General features: G+C 40.7%; 1 protein-coding gene across 1 annotated transcript in view; it reads right to left on the bottom strand.

Annotated features, from left to right (window-relative positions):
• Positions 1-18,809, bottom strand: part of LOC306841122 (insulin receptor substrate 1-B) — a 46,307-nt gene that overhangs the window by 11,687 nt on the left and 15,811 nt on the right. The gene's annotated exons all lie outside the window — the stretch shown is intronic.

Below are 18,809 nucleotides of genomic sequence, written 5' to 3'. Positions count from 1 at the left end.
AGGTTTGAAAAACAGCTTGTATGCTAAACAGAAGTAGAAGGTTTGCTGTTGCTACGTCAACACACTGGAGTGATACGGTTAAATGTTGTCATTTCCTTTTATATCCAATAAGATTAGTGTGAGCAGGTGTTTTATTCTTAACCAAAGGAAATGTACTCATACTTGGATTTTAATGTGCAGATTTGACTTTTGTCATCTGTTATGATGCACTTTATTCACCTTTGAGTCGTGCTTTCTGGATACATCTTCCTTTCATTTTAATTTCTTCTCCGAAAGCTTCAGAGAAAACACTAATTTCCTCTGATGAACACTTTAACTACCACACATCCAGAAGACTCTGAACACCTCAGTTGTAAGATTTGTCACAATTACATCAACTCTGCTTTTTTTCCCTCCTTCTTTTTAATCAAACGTGCATTATTGCTGCCTCACTGACGATGCTAACCTGAAAACCTGATACGACTTAGACATTTTTTTATCTGCAGCCTGGATATTTATTACAACTCATTACACAACCCCTAATGTTCTCTTATGCATTTTCTCTTGTTTGGGAACATGGAGATGACTGAAATAGAAGCTGGGGTGTAAAGTGAGTGCGAGTGATTGGTAGCAAACTGGCGAAAACATGCAAACCACTGGTATGTTCTGTCTGTATGTGGTCGGATTTCTGTCAGACAAACGTAGAAACAAGAAAACAACGTCAGAAAATAAAAGAGCAGCATTCTAAAGGATTTAAATGGAGACTCCATGCAAGTCAAGTCTCACAATAACAGGACACACTGACCATGTGTGTAATGAATGAGTCAATGCACCGCAAGCCTTTGGGAAACGAGTGTGTGTGTGTGTGTGTGTGTGTGTGTGTGTGTGTGTGTGTGTGGAGCAGAGCTGAGAGGCGAGATAATGGTGGTTACTGGTTAGCGTCATTGTTTATGAATGGACAAGAAATACAAACAGAAGTCAAACAAAAGCAACAGAGTTGGATAAAAAATGTGGTACTTTTCACTGTTGACATTTCTTTCTTCCACATGTTTAAGATCTATGTAGATATGGAGTTTCAACGTCACGTAAACAAGCAGCATGATGACGCACATGAAATAACTACCTCCGTGTGTGTGTGTGTGTGTGTGTGTGTGTGTGTGTGTGTGTGTGTGTGTGTGTGTGTGTGTGTGTGTTGTGGACGGGAGGGAATGATTCATATTCAGATCCTCCTCTTAAAACCTCTGAACACATGTGAATGAAAACACTCACACATACAACAAACATGATCGACTGCTGGCGTGCGACACTGGAACACGTGCAACACATGCCACGTTTTCCTCCTCTCCCCTGAATGACAACTGGTCATAAATACAAACAATTTCATTAAGGCTAAATGAAAAGCCACAGAGAGAGTGTTTGAGCCATCAATCATCCCTAGTCTTTCCACTCTTCGGGGTGTTTGGTCTTCACTCCGTAAGACTAATAGGTAAATTGGAGAGATGTACACATTTAATTTCCTCTCCTCAGTCAAATAGAGGCTTTTAATACTCTGGTTTGGAGCTGTGACGTCTGCAGCGAGGGAGAACATTGTGTTAGCGGCTGTGGACAAGTGTAATTGTAGTTTTCAGCCGTGTTCTCAAATGTGAGGAAACGAAACAGAACATCAGGTTTCCTAGAAGCATTAATAAAAGACAAACATTCAAGATGCACAATGTACTCATGACAACACAGCTGGAGTCTACACTCCACCTTAAACACATTGATGATGCCCATCTAAATGCATGTGTAAAGAAATATAAGAATGTGCAGAGATTAACAGCCATAAACCTTTAAATAAACACAGTGCCAGTTTGTGCTGGACGGGTTTGGTTTCCGCCTCATTTAAATTTTGCACTGAGTGGCAAGTAAACAAATCCAAGCCCACACGGTGGCTGGCAAAGCTTGCCGTAGACCCTGAATCTAAATGAAGGTTTATTTTTTCTGCCAACACCAGAAATTTTACAGAATTTTGGCCCTTATATTAGTTTAAAAAACCCACCAGAAAAGGAGGCGTATTTCCCTTTAACTGTTGCTTTTATGACTTGTCACCTGCTTAAACATTATTCTTAATAGTGTCACCAAAAGTTCAACCACCACCAACAGCTAAAGGATGTTTGTAGTGAGAACAGACAACACACACGTGATGGAATACCAGATACAGGTTTACCTTGTAAATAACTCAGCTCACTTCTTGTGGACATTTTGCTGGGGGGCTGGCAGGAGTAAGTTCAGGTAAAGTCTGGGTAAAGCATGTGGCTGTTTGTATTCCCACATGTATCTCAGCACGAAAATGTCAACATTTTGAGTTGAGGCATTTGATAATTGTTTTTTAATTTTTAATCTAAATAAAGCAAGAATTTTCGACACGTTTACTAGATGTATACATTATGCTGATTAAGGATTGTTGATGCATTTTTTTGTCAGTCACATGAAAACTGCAGAATAAAAACACTGAACAACAGGATTTTTGCTTCAACGTTAGCTACAAGTCTTAGCTGCTAGGCTAGCTACCGAGAGTAGTAAACTAGCTTAACTTAATGCTAGCACACATTAAAACACTGTTCAAGATCTTGCTTGTGGGACTACAACTATTTGGTATACAAACTGTGGCTTTAAACTGCTGAACAATCTGTGAGGTTATTATTATTATTTTTTTTTATGAAACAAAGTTTTTATCCAGGTCAAAGTTTATCCTTCGTTTACGCAAGCTAGCTACACCTGATAAAATGTGACATCGAAAGCTGCCATTTAAACCAACACAATCCAGTTTAAGGCCGGATATGAAAAGTCTGCTTTTGTTTCATACTGAGCGATAATTAAGGGTTTGTTCGTTTTCTCAATCACCACTTTTTCAGCATTACGATTTACAAATGTTAACGGTTAATTGTGTTTATTGTTTTACGCATTTATTGTTTGTTGTATTTATTATTGTGACGATTTCAGCTAGAAAAGGCAAACAAATTTTAAATATTTTTAACAAAGATTGAATTAAAAAATATTCATTTTGCTTTTTTTTTTAATGTTCTGTCGATGACCCACTGAATAAATTGGATAATGGTTGTGCACTACAAAGTATTAGCTCGTCTTCTAGGAAATCTATGTAATCCCATGAAAACTATTTTCAATCAGAAACCCATGTGCCAGTACACATTACTGACCACAACACACAAACACACATCCTGAGCCCCACAGCAATTTGGGCAATTTCATGAACTCAACCCTGCGAATCACAGGAAGCTGTTAGTTCTTCGGCTGCGGCTCGGTTGCTGACGCGGAGGTGACGTGGAGGTGAGGCAGCGCTCTAAAGGTTAACGACAGTTCTCAGGCCAATAATGGCAGCGTTAAGCAAACATCAGGGCTCCTTCATTCGATCTGCACAGTTGAGTTATATAAGCAGGGTCAAGGGGACTGTTTGTTCTTTTCTCTCAATCACCAAATAGACGATTTCAATGATCTCGACCAAAGAAAGTGATCTGCAAAGAGGCTCTATGCTCCACATTTTCTTCATTTAGTGTCTGAATGCAAAGAAGAAGTGTATGTGGGCGTTTTTCTTCAGCATGTGAAGGAAACTATTGGGCATAAACCTGCAGCTCTTACTTAATGTGGCCAAATGTAAAAATGTTTTGTACTCGTTTCTCTAAAAACAGTCAGATTGTTTGACAATTTCTGCATCCTGACATCATTGAACTGAGCTGCAGAGAACGTGGACCCTGATCCATGTGTGAGGATTAGGTAACTTTAACATGCAGTGTGTGTGTGTGTGTGTGTGTGTGTGTGTGTGTGTGTGTGTGTGTGTGTGTGTGTGTGTGTGTTAACATATAGTTCCCCTCCAGGCACTCAGGATTGAGCAACTATGTGGGGCCCCTATTTTCCCTTTAGTTTTGTGTTTCGTATCTTAAAACACTATTGTTGATTTCACAGAGTTTCAATATTCTTCAATTGATTGCAAAGGGACTGAAGTTTCCCAAGAGGTTGCCTTTTCTAAAAAAAAACGTTCCTCTGGTGTATGATAGCATAATTAGGCACATTTCACACAGTCATGTCTGATCAAGGCAACGAACAAGTGAGAAAAAAAGAGAGACTCAGCTCCTCTGAGAACAACTTGACCTCCTCTGTTGGAGTCTTAACTGGATCTTCACCCTCTCATGTTCAGCACTTCTGCTGACCCCGAGATCAACTCTGACCTCCTCTCATCCCCTTAACCTCCTCCATATGATCCATCCGGTCTCAGCATGGTCAAAGATGCTCTACACACAAAAACATGTACTGAAACCACATAAACAAACAATATTATAGCCAGACAGAAGTACCCAAACACGGTCTCCATGTGAGAAGTTGCTCATTAGTAGACGTTAATCAGCTCAGTGCTCTCCAACGCCCACGGGTGTTAAGCTCTTTACAGACAAACCCAGTTAGAGGAGTAGCAGCTGAGTGATGCCATGGCCTAGAATCTAACAAGACACACACACACACACACACAGTCGGACGCACACAGATCAAGGCGGAGACATGGGGAGAGATACTGTGGCAGTGTTTATATCAGGACAATCATCTATGTTGAGAAAAAAAAAGTAATCTATCAACGAGAAAAAGAAAAATGAGGCCAGGAGAGTAAAGGGAGCTGCAAGAACGCAAAAAAAAAAAAAAAAGTGAAACAGAAAAGAAGCTCAAATGTTTTCCTGGGAGAGTATATAAGGAAAGAAGGAGGAGTAGGAGGTGGAAAAAAAGGGGAACAAATCAAAAGGAGTGTGTGTGAAGGGAGGGAAACACTCGCCCCCTCCTCCTCTCATGCCCTCAGTGAACCTCAGTGGGTTGGTGGGTGGTTGTTCTGCTCTTTTAGGCAGCGCCCGGCGCTCCCGAGCCCAGCATACATCCCATACCACAGCGCACAATCAGCGCTCTGTAGACCGGATCATGTACGTACAGGCAGCTGGCACACGGCCAAGTATACACACACCCTGAATATATACAGATTGAGACGCACATACAGGAGAACGGATACAGAACATACAGAGGATCTATCAGTGTAAGCAGAACTGGTCAATTAAAGATGAAAAGAAACAAATGGATATAGCTTCTAACTTTTGAATCAGATACTATCATAAATAGTACCATTGCTTATTTAGTCAACAGGTTGCAAGAAATATAAACACCTTTCAAAATTAATATTGCATTCCAAAATTATATATATATATTTTTTAAATCTAACAAAACTGCAAAAAGCGACTGAACCGAATGACTGCAAAACTGGAATGGTGGTTATATCGCCTCACTTCTTTAATCCAAACTGAAATATCATGAAGTGACTTAATGATTCAACATAAAACTTTGTGCTTATCTTTGGGGTACCGAGAGGTTGAACTGCAACTCTTCCACAACACTTTAAATCAGGTTCTTTTTGTGCTTTTGGCCGAAGTAAATTGAGGAAAATAAAAATAATTAGGATAAATGCAAACCTGGTCGTCCTACTGGCTTCACATTTAGCACCATGTGCAAATTTGTATTCTAATGTGTACTTTAATTTATGTTATTATGAATATTTGTTAAACAGACTTCATAAACCAGGAGACAGTTGGACAAGCCTAACTTAGCCATGTTAGCTTAGGGATACAAATAACCTTTCTCTGCCAAAGTGTAAATTTATTGCCCAGCACCTGTGAAGCTACAAATACACAAGTTATATGTTGTTTTCTACGAGTGTGTTCAGTATGAGTACAAATGAACGAGTGTGTTGAGTTTTATGATGGATAGTTATGCTTTGAACTATTTCTCTTAAATGTACTGACGTCAGAGATGTGTCAAATCCTTTTATCCAATTCTGAATAAGATACTGTGTGTAGTATTCATCTGATCCTTACTTCAAACTACATAAAGGGACTAACGCATGAATACGTTTACAAAGATATAAATAAAGCACTTTTACGATAACATGAACACAAATATGCTAACACAAAGAAGGCTTTTAGAAATGTATTAAGAGCCTACTTAGCTAGCTAAATAAGCTTAGTAGCTTTCCTGCAGTGATTTCTTAATGCACACGTTATGTTATTATCTTTCCTCTGATCTTACTCTATTAAATAATGCTCTGTGTATTATTACTGATGGAGGGCCTCTCCACAGCTGCATTCAGTCATTCATTCATTCTCTCAAGCACAAACACGGCTCACACACCAAACTCAGAGCTCCTTAATGTCTGGAACATGATTATGAGAAAGAAGAAGAAAAGTGGTGTGAAAATAGAAGAAGAGGAAACAAAAAGGGCTCTTAAAGAGAGAAAAGACAGGAAGAGGAGAACTAGAGTGAAGTTTGGAGAGCGGAGTAGAGAGGGAGAGGGTCTTTGTGTAAGACACAAGGAGCAAAACAGTATTGACAAAAGAAATGGGAGCAGTATTCCTGTATGTGTGTGTGTGTGTGTGTGTGTGTGTGTGTGTGTGTGTGTGTGTGTGTGTGTGTGTGGTAAGTGTGTGTGTGCCTGTTTAACAGGGACCAGAGCCAGGTCAGTGAACGTAGCTTTGACCATTAGTGGAGGAGCTTTTGGCTGATCCCTGCTTCCTGAAAGGTGATTGGCTCGGATCATCTGTCTCCAGCTTTTGGTATTAGGAGCAACAAGGCCTCAAGACTTTGTGTGTCTAATTCATGAGTGTGTTTTCACGTGTTAAAGCCACACAAATAAGAGAGTTTTTGATGTATCTAAAGAGCTCTGAATTGAAAAGCAAGCACTCACAGGTGTGGCAATAAGTGTTTTTCTGTCACATCTAATGACAAAAATCAATGGCTAAAGTCCACCGGCACACAAACACAAAAATACACACAAGCACACACAAAAACCACCCTTCGTCTGTCCAGCGGCGCCTCTTTGACTGACCAAGCTGCCAATACAATTCATTATCCCGCCGTTATGTTTTTGTGTGTGTGTGTGCCTGTGTTCTTGCAAGAGTGTGTGTGTGTGTGTGTGTGTGTGTGTGTGTGTGTGTGTGTGTGTGTTCGTGTGTTTGTGTGCCAAATGCATGTGAATAAGGCACTAGTCAGTCAAAACATGACCAGAGTACTGAGCCATGAGCCGAGGTTTTACTACCTAATTAGCATTTCGCTCACCCGGGCAATTCACCAAAAACACACACACTCTCACACAGACACACACATACACACGCACACACACACACACCAAGAAGTAAAGGAGCACGAATGAGCTTCTGTCGAGGACCTCTTAAGCAAGTTGCTTAGACAACGACGTTGCTGAAAAGAGATGTTCATTTATGAATCTAAACCAAAAGAGCAACAAAGTCCTCAAACTAAGGCGACGTTTTCATACTTATATCAGTCTTTTTCCAGACAGGTTTTTTTTTTTAATTGTTTGGTCAAATTCTTCGTAACTGGAAGTCTTAAATCAAGAGGTTTAGTGCTACGAAATTCCAGCATTAAAGAAGTCCTATTCATTTTCATGGGGAAATGAATAGGACTTTGATTTTGATGGGGAATCCGCACATTAATGAGTGAAAAAAAGGATTGATCAAGTTCTTCTGTCATAACAAACATTGTTCTAAGATACATAAGTCGAGAAAACAAACTGTTTTGAAGGTACCTAAGAACGCTCAAATCGTTTTATATCTTGTGTTTTGTAACCTACCAGGAAGTATGAAGAACTGAGGTTGACTTTTACTTTAAAGGCAACAAGTAGAAGAAGATTCCTGGATTGTCAGCGTTGTGTTTGTGAATATGTAAGTGACAGCCACAAGGTCGAGTAAAAGGATGTATCTGCGTCACAAAAAGGTCTGGCAATGACATCCTCATTGGCTGTGTGGAATTACTGGAATTATAAACATATACACACACATGACACATCTCATCATATCAGCTGATCTGTCCCACTCTTCATGTGATGAGCTCAAGAATGAAGACACTCAGGTCTGCTGCTGCTCTCTCTCTCTCTGACCTCGTGAAATATGTCACAAACATAACACACACATCGTTCTCCTGCAGCTATCCGCACGACAAAACCAAAGCAGAATGGTTTAAGAGTGTGTGTGTGTGTGTGTGTACTTAAAAAAAAAAAAAAAAAAGGCCATGTGGTGGGAGATGGGCAGTGAGACCTGGTCAAGGTCTTGGGAAGATGTGCGACTGAAAACAAAAGCAGGTGGGTGATAACGAGTTGTGCAAGAAAAAACGGGAGGTAGGAACGACATTCAGGAATGTTAGAGTTTTCTAGGCTGGGTATTGCCATGACAACCAACACGTAAACAATCTCCTCTGTTCATCAGTTAGATGCATCAACCTTTACTCTCTCTGTTTGCTCAATCTTCAAGAATCTTGGCGTTGGAAAATGTTAAAGGAGACATAATGTGAAAAATCCACTATTACAGTGTTTATTTATTTGGTAACTGAGTGTCTACCGACCCACAAAATGTATAATGATGAAAGAAACCCCATCTGGTCTTTCGTTTGTGGTTTAACAGCACAGAGAAAAATGCTCTGTTTCAAATTTGCTTTCCTTGTGACGTCACAGTGGTATTCTGTTAAATAAAATGCCCTGCCCTGGTGTCTCCACCTATGGACTCCACCTCCAGCCTAGAGCAAAACATTGGTGCAGGTCAGCCATTTTTATTCTCAGTAGCAAAGGAGTGAGCTCTACCTGGGAAAACTCAGGGGGGCTCATTGCATTTAAAGAGACAGAGACCAAAACGGAGTGTTCTGAGAGAGCTGGTTTCTACAGGGTCACAAACCTCCTCTGCTGCTTGATTCATGTTATAGTTCAACCAAAACATATTAAAGACGTTTCATTCAGACCACAGCAGACTTATATGAAAAGGTGGAAAAGGGGTATAATATGTCCTCTTTAAAATGATCCTGCAGCATGCATCAGGTTCCTACAAAAACAACCATTGAGAAATCTATTTATTCATCACGCTGAGGATCTCATTGGCATCAGAATTATTTTCAGGCAGTTTCATAACCAGCTGAAAAAATGCTCACTGGAGCTTAAACGGACTTAACTGATTAGTGTTTTATAGGTTTTCTCCAAATGAATAACTGGAGCTAATTAGTTTAATTTGTCCCAAATGCTGTAGCTTTTGGATAATTTATACCCCCCCCCCCCAAAAAAAAAAAAAAAAACTTGTGAAAGACACTTCACTTGAGTGAAAGAGAGGAAAAAAAAGAGAAAAAGTGTTTGAAAGAATCTCTCCTTATTTAAACTACGAGCTTCGTCTCTGTATTCACACCAATCTCACACTACTGACTGTTGGTGATAAGAGTTAATAGACAAGCTGCTGCTTCAACCCTCAGAAACAGAGACTCAGATGATAACTCTGTTCTGTGAAGTATAAGCAGACTTAGTACAGTAATGATTGTTTAACAAGGTTGGTTGGTCTTGTTGTTTGGCTTTATAAATCCCTTATTGGAGCGTACACCACCTAATAAAACATCTGTGCTGAACTGGACTAACAGATCCAACCAAACTTTTTTATACCTACTGTCTAAAGCTCCACTGAACTGTTCACTCTGAACTAGGAAAATCTACCTTTGGATTTTTTACAACATAACTACTAATGCAGAAACTCCTATTTGTCATGACAGATGGAGTCATTTATCTTACATCACTTTACCTCAGTGTGCGATCCTTCTCTCTGAGTAATCTTCTCTTTGATCTAGTTTGTTTCTGCACAGCTTTTGTATCTGGACGTCGTTGTTAATGAGTGAAACCTCAATGGCTGATGTAAATCTACCAGTTATCATCAACACAGTTCCTCCCTTTGCTCTACCTCTATGTTGAGTCTTTTTCCTCATTCTCACGCCGTAAATCTTTCCTTTCAGCACCTTCTGCCTCTCTTTTCTTCTCAACATCCCTCCCTCCTTCTTTTCCCCCCCCGGCTCCAGATAAAACTTCCTCATTCATTTTCTGCACTTGCCAGTGTGTCCAGTTTCAATATTTGAGTTTCAACAAACCCTGTCAGGAAAGACCTTTTGATGTCTATAGAAATGAGGCAAATGGTAACAGTGTGAAAGCAAATATGGAGGAGAGACTGTAAATATTACACAAGTAAACGGTATTCAGTCGACAAAAGCAGAAAAAATTCCATTCAAAAGACAAAAGAGAAGGTTATTATAAGACATAGTAATGAGTGTTTTGATTCAGTAAAGACTGAGGATGATGATTCATACTATCATCTCAACAAAATCCTTCCTTTTCTCTTCTGCCTCACACTGGAGCCAATGGAAGATTAGTCTGTAACAGAAGAGACCTCAGGCAACACAAACACACACACATCAACTCCCAAATTAAATAACACGATTGGCTCTGACTAATAAAAAGAGAAACGTCATTTCTTTCCCTTTCTAGGAGCAATGGTTGCCGTTTGGATTTCCCAGAGCAGTGACGTCGACTTATTTTATGTCCAAACATTACAACACCAGTCAATGTCTCTAAATGTGATCGATTTTGTTTACTAGTTTTCACACTATAGCCGTGTTTCGACTTGCCGCCACAGATCTTTTACTGTTGGTACCAATCAGTCATTGTCATTACTCGTCTTTTGTCTGATAACCATAGTTCAAATACCAATCTGTTATTGTTTTTACCCGTCTTTAATTGTAACTATTTATCATTTTGTAGGGTAAGGTACCCATCTTTCACACTAATTACGAACATTTTATCAATAACACCCATCTTATACTGAAACTACTACTAATATATTATTGTTTCTCCCCATGTTTTAATCATTTCTATTCATCCCTTCATTGTAATCCATTCTGTTTTTCTCTACCACTCTTAAACCAAAAACATTCACCTTAAACAGAAATGATCCATTTTCCACCACAACCACAAATCCACATTGAAAACTACCCATAGTCAACTTTTATGACCAACTTGTATTGTAACTACCCATCCGCTTTGTGATTTATCCTTTATTGCTTTTGTATTTTTTAGTAGCTACTGTATAACTATTTTTTTTATAACTACCAATATTTTATTGTAACTAACAATATTTCATCGGAATTGTCCATCTTTTAATTATAACTCCTATAACAAGTCTTTTACACTAAACACTCATATTTTATTACAAACCCAAATACTTTGACGTAACTACCAAACATATTTTTGTAACTACAAATCTTTAGTGGTAATTAGATTTCTTTTCAGTCTGTGAGAGAGGGCGACAACACCTCCAGTGTCATCTCCCACCGGCACCGGCTGAGTCCGCTGCTGTTCACACCGATGACCAATGACTGCCGCGCCAGGTCCACTACTAACCACATCGTGAAGTTCGCGGACGACCCAACAGTCGTGGGCCTGATCCGTGACAAGAACGACATGGACTACAGAGAGGAGGTGAAACATCTGGTTGACTGGTGCAGTACCAACAACCTGGTCCTGAACGTCGACAAGACCAAGGAGATCATCGTCGACTTCAGGAGGCACCAGTCCAGCCACGCTCCACTCCTCATCAACGGCACAGCAGTGGAGAGAGTGAGCAGCACCAAGTTCCTGGGGGTGCAGATAACAGACACTCTGACCTGGTCCCTTTACACCGGAGCTCTTGTAAGAAGAGCTCAGCAGCACATTGCACTTTGTGCGTCAGATGAAAAGAACACGGCTCCCTCCCTCTATTCTCACCACCTTCTTACAGAGGCACTATAGAGAGCCTACTGACCAACTGCATCTGTCTGGTCTGGAGCCTGTAGTGCCTCCGACTGGAAGTCCCTGCAGAGAGTGGTGAGGACGGCGGAAAAAAAGTCATTAGGACTCCTCTTCCTCCTATCCGGGAGGTCGCAAAAAGCCGCTGTCTGACCAGGGCTCAGAAAATCAGCAGAGACTCCTCCCACCCCATCCAAGGACTGTTTTCACTGCTGGACTCTGGAACGAGGTTCCGCAGGTTCTGTAGCAGCTTCTTCCCTTAGGCCAGAAGACTCGTGAACACAACAAAATAATCCCCTCAATTCCCCCTCCAACCCCCACAACTGGATTACCCTCTCTGGACTCAAAAGACAATATAACATACATCAATAAACGTACAGTAATTTCACACATACTGTCACGTACACTATTTCTATCTGCACTTTATTTTGAAAATACAACATCCTGTAAGTAAATACTTGATGCTGCTTTTTCTTCCTGCATTATAACGAGCTAATCTTCATTCTTATCTGTACTGTAAAGTTCAAATTTGAATGACAATAAAGGAAGTCTTAGATCCATCTTTTCAGCTGTCGTCTCTTTTAATTCACTTTTTGTTTTCTTGGTGTGTGTTCGTCCCAACTCTTGTTTTTTTTCTTTGGTCAGGTGTGTTAAGTTGCTTATATAACACTTTAATTAGCATATTATCGGTTTAAAATGATTTATTGATGAACATGAATGTACCTGGCACTTTAATTAACTTCAACGGATGCCAACAGGTAAGAAAGTTGAACCTGGTTCAACTTTTCACAGCGCTGCACATTCCAGGTTGGTGACTGTCTTCTCTTAACCTCATTATTGTCAAAATAAAGGATTAAATGATTGCAGCTGTCTAAATTAAATAAACAACCCTGTTTTATGGCCTGACAAGCCTTCAAACACACTGACATATCTCAATCCATTCTTCCTTAACAGCGTTCTTACTTTCACCGGCATCTGGAGGAACATGCCCAAACGAATGCAGCTATTTGCACTTTTACTGAACACAGTGTTGTTTGAAGTCGTTTACAGAGGCCAAGATCAGCAACAGTCATGGCAGCTCGTTGCATGCAGTTTATATACCAACCTGCAAGCTTCTTAGGAGACGATCCATGCCAAATAGTAAACGTTTCCGTGTTTCTTGACAAGAAGCCAAACATTGAATCTCAAGGCCATGATGCTCAAGGAGGATATGACTAAAAAAAACATCAATGTTAAAGAGGCAGATTTGCACTAAAAGTCGTCTTGCATTGTGAGAACACTAATGCAGGAAAGGCTTACTTCTTCACCTGAATGGAAAAACATTTAGCGTCTGCAAAGATTCCAGCCAGTAAGTCCTGCTACATTTTGACCACTTAAAACAGCACCTAGAACAAATTATGAAGCAGCACCTGTCGCCCCAGGTGTCAGTCTTGTTTTTCAGTGGGTAAATTTAACACATTAGTTTCACATGGAAAAACTCCCTGGTGGATCTACATGGTGCCAGATGTGGCTGCACAGAGAAACAACGATTCGCTTCTGCATAATTCTGTGCCGAGTGTAATTTATTCCTAAAATAATTACTTTTTATTTTGGCTTATAAAAATGCAAAGAAAGCCCAAGTGTGTATCGATCTGACAGCAGAAGCTCCTGTGAACGTTTATAGCAGCGCACACGGTTCACCTACGCTATCTGCGCCGAGCTTCTTTTCTTGTTTGCAGTGTAACGCTGAATTCTGCAGAGTGAGCAGCGGCGTGCGTCACGGCTCGCTCATCGTCGCAGAGCCGGGGAGATCTGTGTCTTGAGTATTCAACTCAGATTACGCCTCCAGCCTTCCGTTTCACCGAACTGTGCACGACTCGTAATGAGCCGATGTGGCGACGCACGTGGGTGACCTGATCGCGTGGTCCGCGCTTGAAGGCGGTGGGGAAAAACACGCGTAAACGCACACACGGCCTTCAATATTACCCCTCAAAAACCCAAACAGAGGAAACTGTTGCTATGTGTGCACGCAAGCTTCAGCGACTGCTTGAGCGGACCACCCAAACAAAGCAAAAGCCATCTTCAGAGAACTAAACGTCCTTGACTTTTTAAAACAAACCACCTCCAAACAAAGAACCTTGGCAGCTCTGCTAATAACCTCCTTCATTTTGCGATTTTATACAAAGAAAGCTTTCCAAATGTGGGGAATTTTCTTAAAAATAAACAGAGAAATGTGGCTTTGACTCATGAATCATGGGAATGTCTGCTGTCCTCGCCCAGAAGCTGAAGTTTTTCTGCATCTTCCCGTTGTGTAACGCCGTGATTAGGCAAATGAAGCAAAGTTGATTTGCCAAGGCGGAGAAATTTGAGCTTATTTCCTGCCTAATATGGATTAGTCAATCATAAAACGCAGGGGTCCACGTCCTCTTGTTCATATCCACACAGTGAATTACACAACAATGAGACGTCTGGGAGGCTGACGAGTAAATAAACCTACTTCATCAATCAATCATTTCAGACTTCTTGGTACACGTGCAGGTTATCCAACAAGAATAATGAAGAGTTTAAAGATGACCTTGGTTTTTTTTTGGTTCCTTTTCTCCTCTGCTGTTTGTGGCTCCACATCTGTGTGCATTCACATTGTACCCTCTGCCTAAATGTGAGCGGAGCTGTGTGTTACTGCGCTCACAAGCTAATTCTGCAGAGAAAGACCCAAAGTGACGGCATGACAGCAGGTGAAGAGCGCATGGCAGACACACACACACACACACACACACACACACACACACACACACACACACACACACACACACACACACACACACACACACACACACACACACACACACACACACACACACACACACACACACACACACACACACACACACACACACACACACACACACACACACACACACACACACACACACACACACACACACACACACACACACACACACACACACACACACACCTCTGAGCCTCACCCTCTTTGGGGGTCATGGATCCCATCCACGTGTTTCTTTTACGTAACACTACGAGTGCTTGTCCAACCTAGTGCTGCCCTGGATTACACACCCAGCGGGGGAAGTGTGTGTTTGGTGCAGAGGAGTCACTGCGTGTGGTTTGACACAACATGAACATGTTTACTGTAAAGGAGATTTGATCATTTAAAGATCTTAATGTAACGTGCACTTCTCATTGTCACCCTCGCTTGACTTTATAGTAACAGCATCAGCTTTGTACTTTAGAAATTTTGCATGGCGGGATTAGTGCAGAAACACAACAACCCTCCAATGTTAATAAAAGTATTCAAATGAACTCATTTTACATTCTGTGAACATGTGTCTGATGAACACCTAGAATTTAAAAAAAAGAAGGAAAAAAACCCACAAAAGGATACGATCGTAATAATAAAGTTGAGCATCATCTCTGTGCGTGTGACTTGATTCTTTTCCTCTCAGCCGTCACATCCATTGATTCACAGAGACATTGAGGGATTGATGGGGAGTCTATTACAAGTCACTTCTCATGTCTGAAGCTAACGGGATTTTGTTGATTAAGGATCTGATTGGGCGTGACTTAGAGGTTGCTGTGAATGTCTTTACTTGTTCCTGGCACACATGACCTGGGACTTTAAAGAGGCAGGAATGCAAACCAGCCACAAACTGGGCCAAAATAAACATCCATTGTTTCCAGTTACATACAGCATTAAAGGAGTTTAAGGGCTGATGGAGCCAAATTAATTCAGTTCAGTTGATGTTGTCAATAAAGGGTAGTTGACGTTTCTAGTTTTTTAATCATATATTGATAGAATTTCTCAGACGTAGTTTCGTTTTTGTTAAATGTAACGAGGGCTGTCAGCATTAACAAGTTAATCACTATTAAGGTCTGTAACATACTTTTTTTTTTAAATTGCGATTAATCATATGCTAATTTGCCCTTTAGGAGCTCTGTGAAAAAGCCACCGCTGAATCTCCTTGTAGTCAAAGTGAAGGAGAAGAACAACACTGCTGCATCTTTGAATGTTTAATTTCACTTTACAAACTCTCAGACAGCTCAGCTGAGGAGTCAAAATTAGCGTCCACTTCATGACACCGTCCTCTTTAGCTCCATGTGGTTACCGCTGATCTACCAGAAAAAATGGATTTTCACACATGCAATTAAAAATGCAATTAATCAAGATTAACTATTGAAATTTATGGATCTATTGTGATTAAAAAATGTAGTCGCCTGACAGCCCTTTTTTCGTGACTCTTTAAAAAAAAAAAAAAAAGTGACACTAGTTCCTTCCTGTGTTTTTTATTTTTCCCGATAGGATCCCTTTGGTCATCTAGCCATAAGTAAACAATCACATTTCGTTTTTAAATGCATCGAGGCAAAATCTAATCGTGTGGGTACGCACGAACCTCCCCATTAGAACTTCCTCCTCTGAGCAATGTGTCCCAGTGACGGGATATTAAAGGGATACAGGCTATTTTGAGCCTGGCAAACATCCACATGGTAAAGAAATAAAGTAAAGGGACAGCTTGGAGAGAGGATAATGAGATTCTTTCATATGGTTTTCCTGGAGGAGACTGTGGGAGGAGGCATTTCATTCAAAAAAACATCTTGTGCAGAAAAATTCTCTTTAATTCATAAACCGCTGCAGACTGTGGTACTAAAGGTTATGAAACTTGGAAACCTTGGAAACACAAACAAGAGACACGCAAAGAGATAAACAGAACAAAGAGATATGGACACATTACAGTAACTGTCTCTCACACTTTGGCTGAACTTGATGCTCGTAAAGAGCAAACACATCAACACAAATGGTGATGCGTGGCCTTGGACTTTTTGTCGCAGTGCTAAAAACAGCCCATACACAGAGAACATGCATGTGTCGTAGAAGAATTCTTTCAATTTATTATCAAAAGATGTTATTTGAAGTGAAATGGTTAATCCTGCTCTCCCTCATTATCTTTATCATGAGAGGCTATTTTTACATATTGCATAACCAGTGTCAAATAGGATTGTTTTTGGCACATGTCCCACAACTGATGTTCAAATTTAGCCTGTGGCTCTCTGCGCCTAAAGTACTCACCAGAGACATATGCGCACTGTTTTTCTATGCAAGTTGCTGCCAGTTGGGGGTAAAACATCCCTGTAATTACAGTGGATCCGAAGGCTTCAAATAAGGCCAACAGGATCCATGCAGACAACATGATTAATCTTTCCTAAAGTGTGTGTTTTCTGTGGTAACAAAGAGCTTGGTTGTCAAGTAGCATCTCTTCATTTTTGTTTTCTTTGGGCTCTTTCTCTTGTTGCCGTTTGCGCTAAAGAAGAGAGAGAAAGCTGCTCTGAGCGGTACTAAAATCTATTTTTAAGCGTCTCTGCAAGCGTTTAAAGGATGAAACACAGAGTGAAAGGGGAGGAGTATGAGAGGGCGTGAAGACAAGAGAGGTTTTGGCGAAAAAATGTTGAACAGTATGTGAACAGAAGGGAGGGAAGGAATTTCAAAAATCCTTCAGCATGGATGTCAGATGGGGACAAAGGTTGTGAAGCTTGAAAAAGTGTGAGGAAAAGTTTGCAAAAAGATTTTTTTTTTTTTTTTAAACAAAGATAGCAATTTATATGTAGATTAGGTGAGAGCAAGAAAGCCAGATAGAAATACCACAAATTACAAAGTGCAAAGAGAAACAGTTGCAGTTGAGTCCACTAGTCTTGGGGCTCGGCCCTGCTGTGGCCTGTCAGGCCACCACGGCAAAAACACTTGAACAAAAGGATCATTTATTGAAGGAGGAAAGAGGGGGAGGCTGAAAGTGGGGGGGGATGAAAGAAGGGGGAACACTGTACAGAGGCATTTGAGAGCTGTGTGAGTGAAACACTGGCCCCATCTCAACATTCACAGCCAATGTGTAACATTCTCCCCCACGCTGCCCCGCTGACATACTCCACAGCCAGAGCCCATATGTCCCACTGTGGTAGCTTGCAGAGATTTACATTTAAAATACACGCAACAACACCGCCCTTCTCCACCAACACGGCTTCCATTTCCCAATAAAACCAACATGGCGACACATGGAAGCAGGCTGATGGTTTATTTCCATCTATGGATTCTATGAAAACCAAATGGGGAGCTCAGTTGCGCTGCTCTCACCACTCGACCCTATGATAAATTCTTGCTAATGCCTTACATTTTTCATTAACTCCAACTGTGGTGCCCAGCTATGAAATGTTTACCACAAAAACCCCATGAGGTTTAGGTCTAACACAACCCAAGGTACAAATCATGCTTAGGCTACATAAACAACAAGGCCTGGCAGGATGCATTCATCACAAGAGCCCCACTGTGGAAGCTTAAGCAAGAATACCGAGTGTTTTACTGGTGCATATAAATCCACATCTCCATTTAAATGCTGCTCTATCTGCTTAAACTGCAGGCGTCCATTTCTTAACAGGCCAATTTAGAGCAGACGGTGGCTCAAAGAGAATGTTTTTCGATGAGGAAACGTCTCACAGTGACCTAGTTGAGGCATTGTTTAGCTGTGGTGGTCCCCCACAGCCAGAAAATCTCCCCTCACAGTAGGAAAAATATAAATACAAAGAAAATTCATCATCTGGCCTTGGTGACCTCCCTTTCTGACAAAAAAGGTTTGACAGCACTACAGCTACAGCAAATCTGTAGATTTCTGTGCCTAACTCTCATGTGTGATCAGGAAATGTTTAAGCCCGGTCATTAGCCATGCTAAGCTACCATAGCTTTCTGCTTGAATTAAGAATACAAATCCTAATAAACTATATTTTTTAGCCACATCTACAAACCCAGCAACTTTAATATAATGCTTGCTAACTTTCCTAATTAACATCATTTTAAAGTTGCATAGGGACTCAGAAACTGTCAAATAAACATATTATCTGACATGCCTGCTTTCATTGACACAAGTCACATCGGTGGAGCTTATCAAAACTATTCCACGACAGCAATCCAATAACTTAATTGTTTTCTTTTCGTGCAACACTGATGTTTTGGGCAAAGCCCTTACTCAGGGACTTCAGGCAAATAAACTCAATGTCCTGTGAGGATCTTAGGGCTGACAGGTCAGCGGAAAATGGGATCGAAGTTCAAATTTATTAAACAAGGAGTAGAATGCTTCAGTGGTAGGCTTGAAGGGTTTCCTTTGATACGAGTATAAAT

Source organism: Symphodus melops (genome assembly GCF_947650265.1).
Source record: "Symphodus melops genome assembly, chromosome: 20".
NCBI lineage: Eukaryota > Metazoa > Chordata > Actinopteri > Labriformes > Labridae > Symphodus > Symphodus melops.
This window is presented reverse-complemented; position numbering and strand designations above follow the sequence as displayed.